Source organism: Quercus suber, unplaced genomic scaffold (assembly GCF_002906115.3).
Source record: "Quercus suber isolate HL8 unplaced genomic scaffold, Cork oak 2.0 scaffold_762, whole genome shotgun sequence".
Classification (NCBI taxonomy): domain Eukaryota; kingdom Viridiplantae; phylum Streptophyta; class Magnoliopsida; order Fagales; family Fagaceae; genus Quercus; species Quercus suber.
This window is the reverse complement of record NW_027070198.1, coordinates 29,984-47,610: the sequence shown is the minus strand read 5'-3', so window position 1 is coordinate 47,610 and position 17,627 is coordinate 29,984. Positions and strand designations below refer to the sequence as shown.

General features: G+C 32.2%; 1 long non-coding RNA gene and 1 pseudogene across 2 annotated transcripts; one reads left to right on the top strand and one right to left on the bottom strand.

Moving 5' to 3' along the window:
- Nucleotides 1–1,636: 1,636 nt before the first annotated feature.
- Nucleotides 1,637–4,133, bottom strand: LOC136064781 (uncharacterized). 2 transcript variants are annotated; one of them, XR_010626393.1, is made up of 3 exons: nucleotides 3,882–4,131; nucleotides 3,286–3,745; nucleotides 1,637–1,882 (listed from the first exon to the last, which is right to left on the bottom strand). It is a non-coding gene; the product is annotated as an uncharacterized LOC136064781 (long non-coding RNA). The 2 variants fall into 2 exon arrangements; XR_010626392.1 differs by lacking the exon at nucleotides 1,637–1,882 and having other exon boundaries at nucleotides 3,031–3,745; nucleotides 3,882–4,133.
- Nucleotides 4,134–7,045: 2,912 nt separating this feature from the next.
- LOC112012026 (histone deacetylase 14, chloroplastic-like) lies at nucleotides 7,046–12,021 on the top strand (annotated as a pseudogene).
- Nucleotides 12,022–17,627: the final 5,606 nt, after the last annotated feature.

Here is a 17,627-nt window from a genome sequence, read left to right as displayed (position 1 = left end):
AGATTTATAGTAGAATTAAAAACTTGAAAACTTAGTAAATTAAATTTTTTTATGTTAAATATTATCCCTTACTTTAAGAAATATATCCTAACAAATAAAAAAATTAATGTTAATTAGATGATAAATATTATCTAAATTAAATTTTTGTATGTTAAATGTTATCCTTTAATTTAAGAAATATATCCTAATAAATAAAAAAAAATAATGTTAATCTAATTTATTTAATGATAAGAATGAATTAGAGTCCTGATAATATACTCTTCCTTTTTAGTTCTTTAAAAATCTAAAATTTTGATAAAATTTCTGCAATTTGGTGAAGTCACTTGGCGCAACCACAGCTTCTAAGCCCAACTTTTATTATATACTAGTTGTTAACCCGTGCGATGCACGGAAAAATTTAGAAAAATGTTCAAGAAATTAAATTTTTTTTTTTAATTCATCTTCCTCTAGATTGATGAAAGCTATAAGATTAATTCCTAATATTCATGTACTTAAACAGCAAATTTAAATGGTTAAATGTTGCAAGTTTGATGAATCCATAATTATAACCTTTAAAAATACTTCATTCCAAACTTACAAAAGTAAATTTATGAATTTTTACTCCTTCGGTAAGCACAATTATTTTCCAATTAAATCTCCTTTCAAATAGTGTTTCTTAGTATTGGTACATTTTGTAGTTGGAAAAGAGATACGCAAGTCTAATGTTTATTTCATATTGCAAAGTTACATGCTACTTATAATTTGTTTCTAAATATTTGAAGATTGACATATTTAATGAGGCATGTTATATAAACAAAAAAAAAAAAAAAAAAATTCAAATGTTTTTTGATATTCATTTGGTTGAAAGCACAATCGGTGGTATCTAACAAATTTCCACTTTGAATTCATTAAATTTTATTAAAATGCAAAACCCCATTTAAGACTAACAGATATTTGCTAAACTATCTAGCCATGCAACTATATAAGTTGATAGTGTATATATTGTGTGCGGGAATGTGGATATGCGTACACAAAACACACAAAATTAAAATACAAATTTTTTGTTCCTACTTCTCTATAAAATCTAAAAGGGAATAAAAACCATCATCAAAGTTGAATAAAAATTGTATTTGAAAGCATAATGTAAAAGACATTTCTTATTAACTTATATCCCAAAATTTTAAGGAACATCTCAAGTAGTTTATTAGCTAAACATAGCTTTTAGTAACTATAGCCTTCAGCAAGAACTTTCAATATCTAGCCTAATTTACAATTTTTTTTTCTTCAATAAGTAACCTAATTTACATACATGATAGCTTAGCAACGGAGAAAAGACTTCCACTGAAACTTCTATGATAGCATCAAACTCCAAACTTGTCAACATGTGCTAATCCAAAATGGTTCCTCTTTCCTTTTGATTCAATTTTTCCACCATATTCTATAATAAGTTACATACAATCATCACAGAACTCCTAATCATAACATGAGGCAAGTTTTCAAGAACTCCATAGAACTTCAATTTATGGTTTTCTTCCACTCTTTGTGTGAGAGTTCACCATCAGGTACACAATTCAATGTAAGCATTCGTCTCTAGTCTAGAAAAAGAAAAAAAAAAAAAAAAAGGTAAATAATCATCAATTGAATTATTTCCATTTAAAACAGATTTTGGATGCATGTTTGATTCAATAACTCAGTAAAAAAATAATTAATCGGAGTTTCTTTGAATATATTATGTTGAACCTATGACTTTAAATAGAATCTATATAAGATTTCAAAGAAACTATTACGCATTTACAGCTTAATATAAAAGAAAAACAAAAACCTTGAGATAGAAGACAAGTAGCTCGTTATCTTTGTCTAAGTCCCCCCACATCACCATTCACATCCAACAAATCAATACGAACTACAAAACACAAACATAGAAAACTCAAAATTTTCCCCATAGGTAAAAACTATAGTACAAATACAAAATAAGTTTGTCACTGAATCCTTAACATTGAAATAGTAAGCAACAAAAATTAATAAATAAGAGAGAGCTTTAAAAAAGAGCATCAGGAACTCTCATTTCCACTTTCATGTTTGTGTATTGAATTGATGTTAGTTGCATTGAAAACTATACATAAAATAAAAACCCATAAACAATTTCATCTAGAATAAGAAAATTGTGTTATTTCAATTTCAACTAACAAATCAAACAGCAAAGCTATATTAGGGAGGGAAAAGAATTGAAACAAAAACATGCCTACAGACTACTTGGATGTTCGTGGCCTTCATGTTGGACTTAAGTTGTTCATAGCTTTCTTGTTAGACTCAAGTTGGATTCTTAGGCAGTAAAAGTTTATAAATTTTCACACAATTACATTCTCCAAAATTCACCAAATTTGAAACAATATTCTAACTGCAAAATTTATGAACTAAAACCCCAATAACTTGCTCAAAATTTAAAAATTAACAAAATCAAAATTCTTTCATTAAAAAAAAAAAAAAACTTTTTGGGTAAACTCTATAAAATAAGCAAATTTAAGAGGAAGAGAGAGAGACTTATTGTGCACAAAATCCCTAAGAAACTCAAGCCCTAAGGAACTTATAGCTAAAAATTATAAAAATTGAAACCCAAAAAAAAAAAAAAAAAAAGTAAAAATCTCATTTAACCAAGCATAACATAATATTTAACTTCTCCAACTAACATACTACATATATAGTAGTACATTCTTTTGAAGCAAACAAAAAAAACATAAGAAAGAACGAAGGAGCAAAAAAACTGCAGTAATTAAATTATGCTTACTACCAAAAAAACAAAAAAACAAAAAAAAGGAAAAAAAAAAAACAATGAATAAAGAATCATATGTAACCCTTGTTTAATGATGTACAGCTATAAACATGAAAAAAATGCAAGCATCTGCAACGAAAGAAGAAGTTATTAAGGAGTTCATCTCTTGTTTGAATAACTCTTGGCCTTTTCTGTTAGTTTATCTACTCTATTATCAATTTATCATAGCTGAATGTGGCAATACCTAATTACGTGACAATTAAATCAATTAGACATTTAAATACATCCAATCAATGCAAAATCATCTATACAAAACAGGAAATTAGTATTATTGATTAAGGTACGAATAAAGGCTTTGGCACAATCCATAATGACCCTCCCACACAACACAGCAAGTAGCAAAACTACCAAATTGACACAGAAGATAGACATACATATAACAAAGTCACATGTATTATGGCTACAATCTAAGGTTTAGATCATAAACTATCCACTATAGCGTGGCAAGAATAATGTAAACCACATATGGAGATGACCTGCAGGCTGCAGCTATTCAAAAACAATGAATCTTGATATGTTCCTTCTTCACAATGCCAGCCTGCACAAGGAAGGTGGAAACATTCTTCCTCTGATCCCCCTGAAGTTGTATAGCCTCAACTTGATATAAGCCTAATAAAAGTAATCATATATTGGGGTAATTTTCCTTACCCAAATTTCTGAGCTTTTCTCTATAGCCAACGGCAACAACTAAAAATACAAAAAATTGCAGACCATAAACTCAATACCCAAACAAGAAAAAATAGAAGAATTAACCCTAAAAATTTTAAATATACATAGAAAATAAAATTTAAGTATACCTTGACGGCTTGTACAGAGGAGGCAACTAACAACTCCTTGCCATTAAGGTTGACGGTGGCCTTGAACCTAGGCCTATGGTTGGATCAATTTGCCTCTCGCAAAAGGATATGGATAGGAAACGAAGTGTTGATTGAATTACTGAAACACAAAAGAGAGAGCAATGCGTCCAATAATTGAAATTAGCAAAACCCACTACAGGGCTCCAAACCCATCAATCTAAGCAAATCATTCAGAAGAAACAGTCCCAAACGAAACATGAACAAAGGTGAAATACCTGAAGTGAATACCTGAAGTGAATCATCCATTCTGAGCTCTTCTTTAAATATGCTGTTTTCTGATTCAATTAAATGAGGAGTTTTGAAACCGTGAAAGATAGGAAGAGCAAAAGGACGGGAGATAGTGATGAGGTATAAAGGAGTGATTCCCTTACATAAGGAGAGGAAGAGACGACGAAGGGAAGAGAGAGGTTAAAGTTAGAAAGCCGAAGGTCTGAAGTATTGAATCTATCTTTGGAAGAGAGAGAGGTTGACGTTAGTCATGCTAAAGGTATCTGAAGAAGAAGGAGAAAGGGTTGGCGTTTAAAAGAATAAAGGGCTGGATTTGGGCTTTATGGTGGACAACAACGTAACATACATTTTTGGGCTTTAAGGTTAACATAATTAAAGCTATTAAAATTGGGCTTTATGGTGGAGATATGACTGGAAATCATTTTCTTCTTAATAGTATTTTAAAATTAGGGAAAATTTTAGTAAAAGTATTTTAAAATTATAGGAAAAATTTAAGAAAAATAAATTAGAAATGACATAGCGGCTGATGTGGCTCAATGGGAGCGTAGCAACATTAAATGCTACGCTTCAACTTTTAGTAATATATAGATATAGATAATATGATATATATATATATATATATATATACTTGCTTGCCCCATTTTGGTGTGATTGTCACAGTTCGTGTCACTTGAGGCAAGCGATGCCTAATTTCCGTTGCAAAAGTAAGGTGACTTGTTGCTAGATTTTCGCCGTAAAAATCTAGCACTGTGCTCAAATGCCTTAGGAAAGTATAGATTGGGACCACACCTATTCAAAAGCTAAACCTCAAAACCTCTATGTATGCAAAGCCTCGAAAGCCAATATCGAAATCATGTTTTTATTGCCAATTTTTGAAAATTAAGGTTTTATCAAAACAAAGGACTGTCCTTGGATAGGCATTGTGGGGTGCCTAACACCTTCCCCACATGTAATCAAACTTCCGAACCTAAGAATCTAGATTTTTTGCCATCCACATTAGATTAGGAAAAATGCAATTTTTCTTAATCTAGGATCGGTAATAAAATCAACTAGAAATAGGTGACCAATCACACCTTAGAAAAACCCAATAATTGGTGGGAACTCCACTTACCTTTGGTAATCCCTTAAAATTTGGCCCAGATTTTTGCCGTAACGCCAAAGGTAGACCTACCTTTCTCCACCGAGAGAGAGAGAGCACTCGAAGCTCCTCGCGAAGCACACCATCACCATTATTGAGAGGAACCTCCAATGGGGCCCTACGCATGTGGGAGCTGTCGCCCGGTGGGTGGTCGAACGAGGGCCCGCAACGATGGCGGCGGTTTTTTCCGCTTCCGTCCCGATCGAGGCTGAGCGTCGACAATCCTTATTCTTGGATTTGCCCCTGCCTTTATTGTAGTGAGTTTGAAATTCTTGTATAAAAGAGTTCACTCCTAATTTTTGTTGTGTGGATGTTGCAACCATGGCCATCAAGTACTGTGAGGAGTCATTTGATGAGTCTTTCAGCGATTGCTCTTCTGAATTTAAGACTACATGGATTTATTTAAAGGATAATGGGTCATTCCTAACAATTTTTCCAGAACTTTAGAGCACTAGCATTGGGGGTGTAAAAACCCCCGGTTGCCATTTTAGCCACCAAACTCATAAAATCATGCTAACTTCAACAAAAATAAGTACTTCAGAAGAAGTCAGAAGAAGCCAATCTCCTTTTCCTGTGTGCGCATGCACCTACTTTTGTTTTTTGGGAGTGCGGGAGGATGTTACTCTATTTTATTATGAATGAGTTCAGGCATTATGAACCAAATTTATGTTCCGTGATCTAGCTAAATACAGATTTGAGGTCCCCACTGTAAGCAGAAGAATAAACAGCACGTTGTTCATAAAAAGGTCATTTGAAGTGTCAAATGTCAATGGCTTTTAGCACGGTTACTATCTCAACCATTGCTGGTCTTTTGTTGGGGCTTTAACACGGTTCATAATTTCTGCTAGAGAGCTTGGGCAACGGTTGGGTATCTCTGGCCTAATAATCTGCATTTTTAAGTATCGAATTTGCCAAAGATGTGCAATAATATGTGTCATGCAGAAGAAAAGTATATACCTAATATACAACAGACGAAGCCAGATTGGAGAATATAAGATTAGGATATGGTGACATATCACAGCAATATATCTCCCACAAGCAAATTCCAAAACTGCACAATAAACGTTTTCTACTATATGGATTATTTTCAAATGCCTGCATCATATTGACATAATTAGGCTAGGAATGTCTTGGATTTAGGAATTATGTGGGAAAATCAACTAAACGAAAACAAAAATACAAATAAAACTTGGTCAGAAAGTTCTTAAAAAGTAAAAAAAAATTCTTAGATCATGTAATTTACAGAATGTATAGGCAATCATTTCTAATTCTCATCACTTAGCAAAAAAAGGGGTGAAACTTAGGTGCAACATATCAGGTTCCCCAATTATATATAGCTTGGTTGCGTTGACCATTAACACAGTTAAATTCACTGCAACTATGTTTTAATTCAATTGGGGAACCTAATGTAATGCTCTTAAGGTATTGTATCTAAGTTTTACCAACACACACCAAAGGAAAAAAAAGAAAAGAAAAAATGGTTTCTAAAGCATCACCTAAGTGAAATTTCTACGTATGAGCTTATGTGTCAGTAAAGAAAATTCTAAAAAAGCAAAGCAGCACAGTCAAATTAGTTGGTACCTCAGGAGCCATGTAGCCAAGGGAAAATCATTAAAATTTGGGAAAGATAAAATGTCAGTTGACTCAGACAGTGCAATACTTTTGAAGCCTAAAATATTCATAGCAGAGTTTTTAAGTTGGGAATTTAATAATGAGAAGAATAGTTAGAAATAAGATAAATATGATATTTTGATTGTTAAATAATGGAGTTTTTAATTCACCTTAAATGTTAAAAAAATATAGGAAAAATTGGAAAAAAAAAAAAAAAAACCAATGACAGGGCCACTGATATGGCTCAACTGGAGCATAGCAACAATAAATGCTACATTTTAGCTTTTAGATATATATAGATTCATATATACTATATAGTACTTAGTCTTACCTGGTTTCAGTCAGAAAAACTGCCTCTCTAAAGAGCTTAGTTTTTCCTTATTTGGTTTATGATTATAAGCTATGGATCAGGCTTCACAACAGGGTATTATATTCATTGATGGTTCTGGAGTCTGGACCAACATATGCTACTTCCACCGTAGGTTCAACGAATTAGACAAATCTGGTTTCTATCTTGAGCTTGCAGATATTTACACATACACTCATTCTGTTTTAGATACTAAAAGCCATTTACTTAAAGATTTTTTTACTGGACTGTCATAATGTGATAATCTCACTGCATCTGCAAATCAGATTAATTTATTAATAGTTACATGAGCAAATCAAAATAACTATTAGGATAAGGTAAGAAAATGGACATGGTTGACAATTTTTTTTTCCGGTAATAGTTTTGAATCTCATTGGACTAGAAAACATCAGAGTGGTTGAAATTTACGATCAAGCCCTAGAAAGTGAATACATTGAATGAAAAATATTAGGTTAATATTGGGAAATGGAATAAAAAAAATGAACATGGTGAAGAAATCAAATAAAAAGTGAAATAAAATTGTGAGATACCATGTGGTTTTGACAATCACAATTCTTATGCTAATTCTTTTTATATTTTATTTTATTTTATTTTTTTATAGGTATATGCTAATTCAAAATCTCTAAAATTTTTTTTTGAAAGCTTTACAATTTATTACATCCTTCTGCTCTAGCAGTCACAACTTTTGACAGATTGAAATGATAATCTCTTGAAATCAGTTATGTAAAGCTTGATCTAAATCATTAATTTGTTACAGTAAAGAGAGATTTTTGTGTCTTAGAGAGAGAAAGAGAGAGATCAATGATAGTGGTCTTCTTGTTGGGAAGGTGCATATTCATTGAGTTAGCAGAAAACCCTTGATTATGAGAAAGTGGTGGTAATATTAGTTTTAATTCATGGTAGGTTTAGAAGTCTAAGCCTTCAAAAAACAATTGCAGACCCCTCTCAAATTTTGTGAGATGCAATTTTCAATTTTTAATGCTACAGATGTCATTACTCATTACACTTGTAAATGAACTAATCTAATGCAATCCTCAATGTTTCAGCCTCCTTAGACATTGGAGTGCTTTAAAAAAAAAAAAAAAAAAAAATCTTCTTATTGGTTTTGAGGTTGAGCATAAAACTTTGCTCTGAATTTAGGTGAATCAAGAATTACGTGGCTCAGGTTTTCAACCTTATACGTTTAGACCAATTTAATCTCTCCCTCTCTCTCTCTCTCTCTCTCTCTCTACGTGTCTCTGTTTTAAATATGTAACTGCATTCTGAAATGGCTATGTAGGTTTTTGGGTGGATTTGAGGACACTTTATAGTCAGCTTAATGCAGTCCCATTGATAGCTTATTCAAATCAAAAGAAAAATACTGCAATTGGAAACTTTCACGGAAAATTGGGTACTTAGGATTACCGATGCTGTATATAAAACTTTTGCTTGGAAATATTTTCCTTCAATTATTATTGGTGGGCTTGAGAATATTATCCTTTTTGTATATCATGGTGCTAAAACTTTATTAATTCTGATGGATATATTCAGCAGATAGAAAGAAAGGCACATTGGATATGAAGAAAAATTGTTAAACCTATGTATTTGCAAAAAAGGGGTTTGTGTATGACCCACAAAACATTTTTTTTTTTTTTGATTCCTACATTCTGATTGAGAGCTTCTTTAACATCAATGTTTCCTCATCTAGTTGAGTCATGTACATAATAGTTGAATTGATTGGGAAAGAAATGTTTTCCAGTTGCACTGAATGTATATCTGGGACATTTCATTCATTGTTTTTGTCCTTATTTTATTGAATTTAATTTTTTTTTATATGAATGATGTTTGACTTGGATCTTGATGCTTTAATTTGCAGGCTACATGTTGTACACTCCACTCTTTCTCATCATGGTATATTGATGCAGGCTTGAGTCACTAGTTGCAGCTGGAGCAGGAATCACTGATTTTATATTTGTTAGTTGATTCAGTCTCTTGAGATAATTCTTATTTGTTATATTTTTATGTGCAGTCCTTGGACAATTTCATTTTCTTTTTTCTTTTGACACCCCCAAATGTTCATATTTTCACTGAAGTTAGCAGAAGTAGATTTTAGTTTTAAGTTATTCTATGTTGTAAGTGAGTTTACTTCTTGTTTGCAATATCTATTTTCTAAAATTTTCTATGTCATCTTTCAGGTTTTTGCATCTAGAAACTGCTTGGATCCACCTGTGGGCTTTGCTTTGATAATACCTCCAGGACATCATCCAATTCCAAAGGGGCCTACAGGGTTGTGTTTTAGGAAATGTGGCCATTGTAGCTCATTATGCCCAACGTTCACATGGGCTAAAAGGTGTGTTTATCATTGATTTTGATGCTCACCGTGGAAATGGGACAAATGATGCTTTTTATGATGATCTAGACATATTTATCATTTCAACTCACCAAGAAAGAATTAATTTGGTCCAGGCCTGTGTTATATGTTTTCCCCTGCAATTTAATCACAAACTTCTTCTCCTGCTTAATATTCAAGGCCTTAATATTATTAATTTTGATCCACTTAATGGATTTACATCTTAGAAGTTCATTTCTCAGCAACCAATCTAATTCTATTCCATCTTGTTTGTTATAGGATGGTAGCTGCCCTGGTACTGGTAAAGAATGATGAAGTAGGTCATGGAGATGGTGAAGGAACAGAAATTAAATTTGCCTATACTTGGAGGGTCAGATGATATTGCCATGACAACTCTGCTTGATGAAATTATTGTACCCTGTGCTCAAAGATTTAAGATTAAGGCAGATATAATTCTTGTCTCCGCTGGGTGAGTATTCCATTTCTATAAAAAGCCATTCATACTTCCCGTGAAAAACAATCTATGTTCTATTAAGCAGCTTCACTGTGCAATTTATTACTGTCTCTGGTGAAGAGTTGTATATAGGTCAAGCAAGTCTATGGATATCCTAATTATTTCATAGATTATAAAATAAACTCACATTTAGGAATACATAAGACTAGGAGAAATCCTAAAATGAGGCTCCTATGGGTGGAGCTACAAATCTTTACAGGAAGAGAGAGAGAGAGAGGGGGGGTGGGGGGGTGGGGAAGAGGGATTTTAAATGAATAGCCACAGATCATCGCTCAACTTATAATTTAAACAATGTATAGATGCAATATTAGGAATACTACCATGACATAAAATAGTAACAATACTATAGTAACTATACTGACTATGACAAGGTTGGAGGAATTATTTATTTATGTTTTGATAAATAAAACTTTTAAATATTAGTTGGCCTTTAATGAGAAAGGATGAAATATAATGTAATTATTGGGAAGTTATTTTACAAGGCTTTCGACAAAGTTGGTTGGGGTCATCCAATTTCAAGTTGTATGGTTGTGCACTTGTGCTGCATCTGCACTTTAATTGTTAGTGTTTCTTTCAATGACAATAGTGCATCTGTCACTAATTAGCTTTTTTTTTTTTCAAAATATAACTTTTCTTTTTCCTGTTCTTTTCCTTTTGGGTTTGCTCTACTTGGGTCGGAGAAATGAAGGCATGAATTCAAAATGGGTAGACATTTAAGAGTTTCTACAGAATTGAAATTTAATTTCAACTGATCAAATTAAACCCACTTATCTATCACAGGATTTCAATCGTTTAGTAATTTAGTTATTGCAGTTCAAATGTATAGAACTTTTTAATATTCAGCCTCATAGTCTTTCACCTCAAGAAGATATTTGGTAATGCTTCCAAATTTGAACAACCAGAAGGGGCAACATCCTCTGCTATCAAACGAAATACTGGCATAAACACATGGTCTAAAGGCAATTCTGCTGCCCCCCACCCGCGGGTTTAGATTGTCTTCATCTTTTAAGTAGCTTATAACAAATTATCATAGTCAATCTTGTCATTAACCCGCTTGCATCTCTCTCTCTCTCTCTGTTGGTAAAAGTGTGCTTAAGTGTGAAGTGCAAAAGCTCCGGCACTTTTAGCGTCTAAAGTGAGGTGCATTCAAAGAATGTGCTTTAGGTGCGCTGTATTGTGATTTTTTTTAAAAGTTTGAACACACTTTTTTGTGATTTTTATATTTTTCAAAAAAAAAAAAACCCCAAAACTTAATTGTAGCCACAGAATCTTAACACTTATATAAACCATTAATTTGGTGTATAAAATGCAATTTATGGTGTAATGCTACGCACCTCTATAAGAACTATTTGGGATCATAATCACTCTACAGTCCACTATTGATCTTATATTGACTAATTCTTATTTTGTTATACTTATTAAGTTATTAAATTATATCCTTCTCAAAAAAAAAAAAAAAGTTATTAAATTATTAACTAATATTAGTAATTAGTCATAGCACATTATGGCTACTAGAGATTCAAGAATGGATATTGATGGAAGTACTCATATCTAGTTGATCCAAAAAATTGCAGAAGGACGGGCTTATATAAATGTTATATGAATTTTATAAAATATTTTATTTCAATTTTTTTTTTTTTTTTATCATTTGATTGCTGTATTGCCTATTAATAATTATTTTCAAATTTATCAAATCATTTAAAAAAAAATGTGCATCTCACTTTAATCAAGTGCGTGCTTTGAGCCTAGGCTCTTGCCCTTGCGCTTAAGTGTGCCCAGTGCTTTTACTCTCTCTCTCTTTCAGAAGAATTAGTTAGGTATGATGGTCATGCATTGGATCCATTAGCCAGTTTTCAGTTCACGAGGAGAACATACTACATGCCAGTGTCCAATGTTAAACAACTTGCCAAAGATCTATGCGGGGGCTGATGTGTGCTTTTCCTAGAAGGGGATACAATCTCGAGTCTTTGTCAAACTAAGTGGCAGATTCATTCAATGCTTTTCTTGGGGAGCAGAGTTTGGCGTCTAAGTATGACAACCCTCCCATTTTGTATGAAACACTATTAACCAAGGTTAAGCAAGTGATTTAGAGGGTGAAACACATACATGATACATTCCCTGTGAAAATGTACAAACCTGTGTTATATGTATTAGTAAGTTTAACGTAGTTCGCCTGATTCCATGTGTATTTGGAAGGTGTCTATGAGTCTATATGCCTAACTCCTATAGAAATGTCTCACTTCAATGCTAACTTGGCATACAAGTATTGGGGAAAAAATCCCTTATAGTATGGTTAAGAATTTATGAGTTGAAGTATATTGTCCTTTATGTAATACTTTCAAAGTCTGCATTTTGTGACATCAATCTCTCTCTTTTTTTTTCTTTTTCTTTTTTTTTAATAACAATTTTGTGACATCAATCTAAATTGCTTGTACTTTGGAGTGTTTATTGGTTCTATATAACCTTTGGAGTTTGGACCCTTCTTGAACTTCCCAGAATTCACAAAATGATTTGTTCCAAAAATATTAAATAGAGGAAAAGGTTATCCTCCTCATCCAATTAATTTGTTAAATTTTAGATGTTTGAAATCATTAGGGGTGTCCAACTATTTAGGGGCACCTGAAAAATTGTAAAATTAGTCTAATATGATTATGAACCAACCCTAAAATAAAATTTACTTTATATTCTGAACTATTTTTTTCATGTAAAACTTGCAATAAATTAATGGCTGGAAATTTAAGAAGAATGGAAAAGTAAGAGGAAAGAAAAGATTATTGGTTTTTTTTTTTTTTTTTTTGTGTGTTCGGAAGGGAATAAAAAAGTGCAATAATAGAAATTCATTAGGGTAAATTACAAAAAGTTCCTTTGAAGTTTGGACTTTGGAGGAAATCAATATATTAGCCATTTTGTTAATAACAGTGGAAAAATATTCCAAAATTTGAAAGTTTTATAAAGTGTGCGAGGTACCTATGCTGTAAGAATTGTAAAGGAAAAAAGAGAATTACCAGAGGTAGCAAGATTTGCGGAGTTACTGTGTTGGAAGTGCTTTCTTAGTAAGTTTGATGACAAGGAGCCTACAAAGTTGTCTCTAATCATGATTAGTTATATTTCCATGGGAATCCCAGTGCACCCGCCCCAAGAATTCCTCTTATGCATGGTAGAAAATTATCATCAACAAACCTGGTTACCTACTAATTAAGAACGGTAGAAAAATTTAACAAGAAAATGGTGATTGCTCAACTCATTGCAGTTCAACCTCGACAGTTACCTTCGGGGTCAATAATCAACGGCACATAGGCAACACTAGTATCTTGTCTTGTATCCTATTTACCAATTTGCGTGCCAACTGGCAACTTCACCGCAACCATGTATATCTTTAGAAATGGTCATTCTCATTGATACTTGAAAGGGTAATTCAGGTCGGCACTATCGAGAAACTGTGCACATCATGTAGAAAAACAAAGTCATGCATTAATAGAGGTGAAGAAAAAGTCAACACCTCTATTAAATTGCATGCAAATGAGTCATGATAGGCATGCAAAAAATCAAACCACCAAAGTCAGGCTTGCAAAAAATCAAGACATACATTTAATGTTATCTTGTATGTGGTCACAAAGTTAGTCATCAGCCAAATACCCACGAAAAAGGTCTAGGTCTTTGTCTTATCAGGGAAAAAAATGACTAATTGGTTATGTACAAGAATAATTGCAATTCAGCCTCAAAAGTTAACTTCACGGTCAATATCAATGGCACAAGAACAAGACTAGCTAGAAGCTAAAACTTATTTATTGTTGCTACATTTCGGTTAAGCCAACTCATCTGCCACATCATTATTCTTTTTCTTATTTCTTTTTCACCTTTAATTTTGTTGACAATATTAAATGTATAAATATATTAGCTTTACAAATTTATCTTAGACGATTTTAACTTTACATATTCATCTACTATAAAATCATATTATAATATGTCATATTTTGAACTATTTCTGGTTTATGTAAAATTTGCAGTAATTGATTGATGATAAATATACAAAGAATAGAAAAATAAAAGGAAAGAAAAGATAATCGTTTTACTTTTGTGTGTTTGAAAAGGGAATAGAAAAATTGGAAGAATATAGAAAATTAATAGGGTAAATTACAAAAAAAAATTTGGGGAATGTTACTCCACCCCAAAAGTTCAAAAGAAAGACACTTTCCCTTGAGATTTGGTGGAAATTAACATATTAATAATTTCGTTAATAACAGTACCAGAATATTTCAAAATTTTGAAAAGCTGGTAAAGTATGTGTGATATTGTAAGAATTGTAAAGGGAAAGAGAGAATTACTAGAGGTAGCTAGATCTATGAACTTGCTTGGAGTTCCTGTTGGAAGTGTTGAGAAATTGCCTCAAATTCCAATTATGACTTGGAAAGTCAATTAGATTTCCTAATTGAATAAGGAAAAATTAATTTGAGTTTCCTTATTGTAGAAGAAATGACTATTCCTTGATGTGGAATGAAGTCTATTTCTTATTAAAGAGGTAATGTATTCTTAGTCCATGAGGAAATAGATTCATTGTTAAAGAGATAATGTATTTCTAGTTCAAGAGGAAATAGCAAAAGAGTCTTATAAATAAACAATGTTACGAAAAATTTGATGACTTTGGCTTTGGCTTTGGCCCAAGGGTCCTCCCTATGGGGAGAGGGAAAATAGAGCGTGAAACCAAGAGAGAGAAAATGTATTTTTGCTTGGAAAAAACGCAAGAGGAAGGAGAGAGTAAGGTATTGCTGCCTTCAAGAAGATAGCGAAGGAGGAGAGAGTAAAGGGTTGCTGCCTTCAAGAAGATCGCCAAGGAGGAGAGAGCAAAGTGTTGCTGCTTTTAAAAGAGATAATTTGTGTGCATATGAGAGCAAAGAAAAAATAAGAGAGATTTTTCTTTAGCCATGAGACATACATAAGAATTTTTGTAATTGATTTGATAATAGTGAAATTATTCAGAGTTTGTCCCATGGTTTTTTCCCTTCAAGAAAAAAGGTTTTTTCACGTAAATATTTGTGTTCTTGTGTGTGATTGTTGTTTTAGACTGCTGATATTGTTGATAACATTATTTGAGACCCAACATGAAGTGCTTTTTCTTTTTTAGAAGTTTGATGAGAAAGCACAATAATATTTTTTTTTTTGATGGAGTGTGTAAAGAAGCTACCTCATCATGGTCTTCATAAATGTAGTCACATTGTAGTATGGTGAAGGCCCAACAGATAGACACTGAAAATTCGAATCAAACGTCTGAGTATTCCAGCTTATGCGAAAGCTAAGTACAATTAACTCAAATTCAAAGGGAGAGCTTTGGGCTCTAACCACTAAAAACAAAAGAAAAAACTAATGTCACGTTACTATTAGTAGTTGGAGCACAATGCTCCAAACATATTGGGAGCACCTTTTCCAAGAAAGGGGGTGCAAGCAAAGCTAAGATATAAATATTGTCTAGGTCGCACATTCATATTGCTGAGTTCAATTTGTTTTTTAATTCAACTCTCTTATTTGTGGGAAATGACAAGAGAAATTTCCTAAGAATGAATATTCCAAGTCAAATGGCCACATGCAAGATGTTACTACTCAACCATTCTCTCAATCATGGGGCACAAACTTCTTTTATACTTCAGAAGACCTGTTAACAAGTCTTCTGAAGTATAAAAGAAGTTTGAAACAAGACCAATCTACTAGCATTAAATTGACTCCATGGCAAAGCTGGATTAGCCATATAGAAATTTTTTTTTTTTTTTTGGGTAAGTAGAAAAAAACCCAGTTATACTTAACACTAATACCATTGAGTCATTTCTTTCTTTTCACTCTCACAATCTGACCTTTCTTCACTGTCCCAATTTATTTATTTATTAAAAGCAATGAATAAAAATAACATCCATATCTTTTAATTTTTTAAAATAAATAAATGTTCTTCAAAATTTGGAATTCGAAGAATAAAATTTGCAATGTCATCTTTCAATTGGAATGTAAGAGAGCTGCTTAATAAGAATCCTTCAAGAAAATTCCAAATCCTAGTTGTCAAGGTGATCAATCCTATGCTAATAAATTGTTTCATCTTGTTTGGGCATTCTGTGAAGAAATTCCTCCATCAATATGTTTAGGGTGATAAGATCTACAATCTTCACTCCTTTTCAGTTATTTCTTTCTATCTAAACATAGGGTAAAAATGAAACAAACCATGAAGCTCTAATAGGTCCAAACTTGAAAAGAAAAACAAAATCACATATAATTACATCTTTATTCTCTATGAAATCTGAATCAAATAGTAGACAATTAATAATAATAATATATGTTCTGCTAACTTTCATACCATTATCTACTTTCTAGTCACCTATACCTCCACTTCAATACAAGAAGGATCATGGTTTCTATTCAAGATTTGAGGAGGATTAGATTATATTATTATCAACTCTATGTTCAACTCCCTTGAAAATAGAACTAATTCACTATTGTAGAAAGCATTGAAAAGAGTTGCATATTCTTTTAACCTTTTTTTTTTTTTTTTGAGAAATAAACTCACGCACACACAAGAAGAAGGACATGAATTCTAACAAAAAGGCATACCACAAAATCCATTCAAAAGTCATGCATATTCTCATAACCTAGTGATTTCAGAAAATGACATTATATATTGAACAATTAGCTACTCATATGATTAGCTGATATACTATTATTTTGACACAGGCCAATTATTTATTTTTCTGGTGCAACTCTGAATTTTGAATTCTGTACCATGCAATTGTGTACTTCCAAAATCCAAATGTTTTGAATGCACAAACAATGAATTAGTTTTATTTCCATGGGAATCCTAGTGCACCCAATTCCTAATAAATGAATTAGTTAATTACCATCAATAAAACTGGTTACCTACTAAGATTGGAAGAAAATTTTAATAAAAATGGCGATTGCAGTTCAACCTCAACAGCTACCTTCAAGGTCGGTAATCAACCAAATACTGCCAAAAGAAGTCTTGGTCTTTGTCTCGTTAGGGGAAAAAATGTATAATTAATTGGTTACCCACAAAGAATAATTACAGCTCAGCACTAACTTAATTAATTGGTAAATTTTAAGTAGTTCACCTGACTCCATGTACATTTGGAAGTTTTCTATATGCCTAACTCCTATAGATATGTCATATGTCCCACTTCAACACTAACTTGGTTTTCCAATTAAAAAAAAAGGTATAGTATGGTCAAGAATTTATGAGTTAAAAGTACTTTGTCCAAATATGTAGAACTTTCAAAGTCTCTTTCTTCCTCACATCTTTGGCATCACTGTGTGTTGCTTGTAAGCTAGAGTTTTATTGGGTCTTTTTGGCATCTGGACCCTTCTTGAACTTTTGGAATTCACAAAAATGATTTGTCCCAAAAATATTAAACAGTGGTAAAGCGTATCCTTCTCATCAAATTAATTTGTGTCATTTAGATGTTTAAAACCATAAGGGGTGTCCAACTAATTAGGAGGTGCATGAAAAACTGTAAAATTAGTTAAGTTTAGAAAAACTGTAAAGTTAGTTTAGTTTAGCGTGACCCTAAAGTAAAAAATTACTTTCATTTTGAACTATTTATTGTTTTCGTAAAATTTGCAGTAATCGATGGATGATAAATATATGAAGAATAGAAAAGTAAAAGGAAAGAAAAGATAATCATTTTACTTTTGTGTGTTTGGAAAGGGAATAGAAAAATTGGAAGAATATATAAACTTAATAGGGTCAATTACAAAAACTTTTGTGGAATGTTTCTCCACCCCA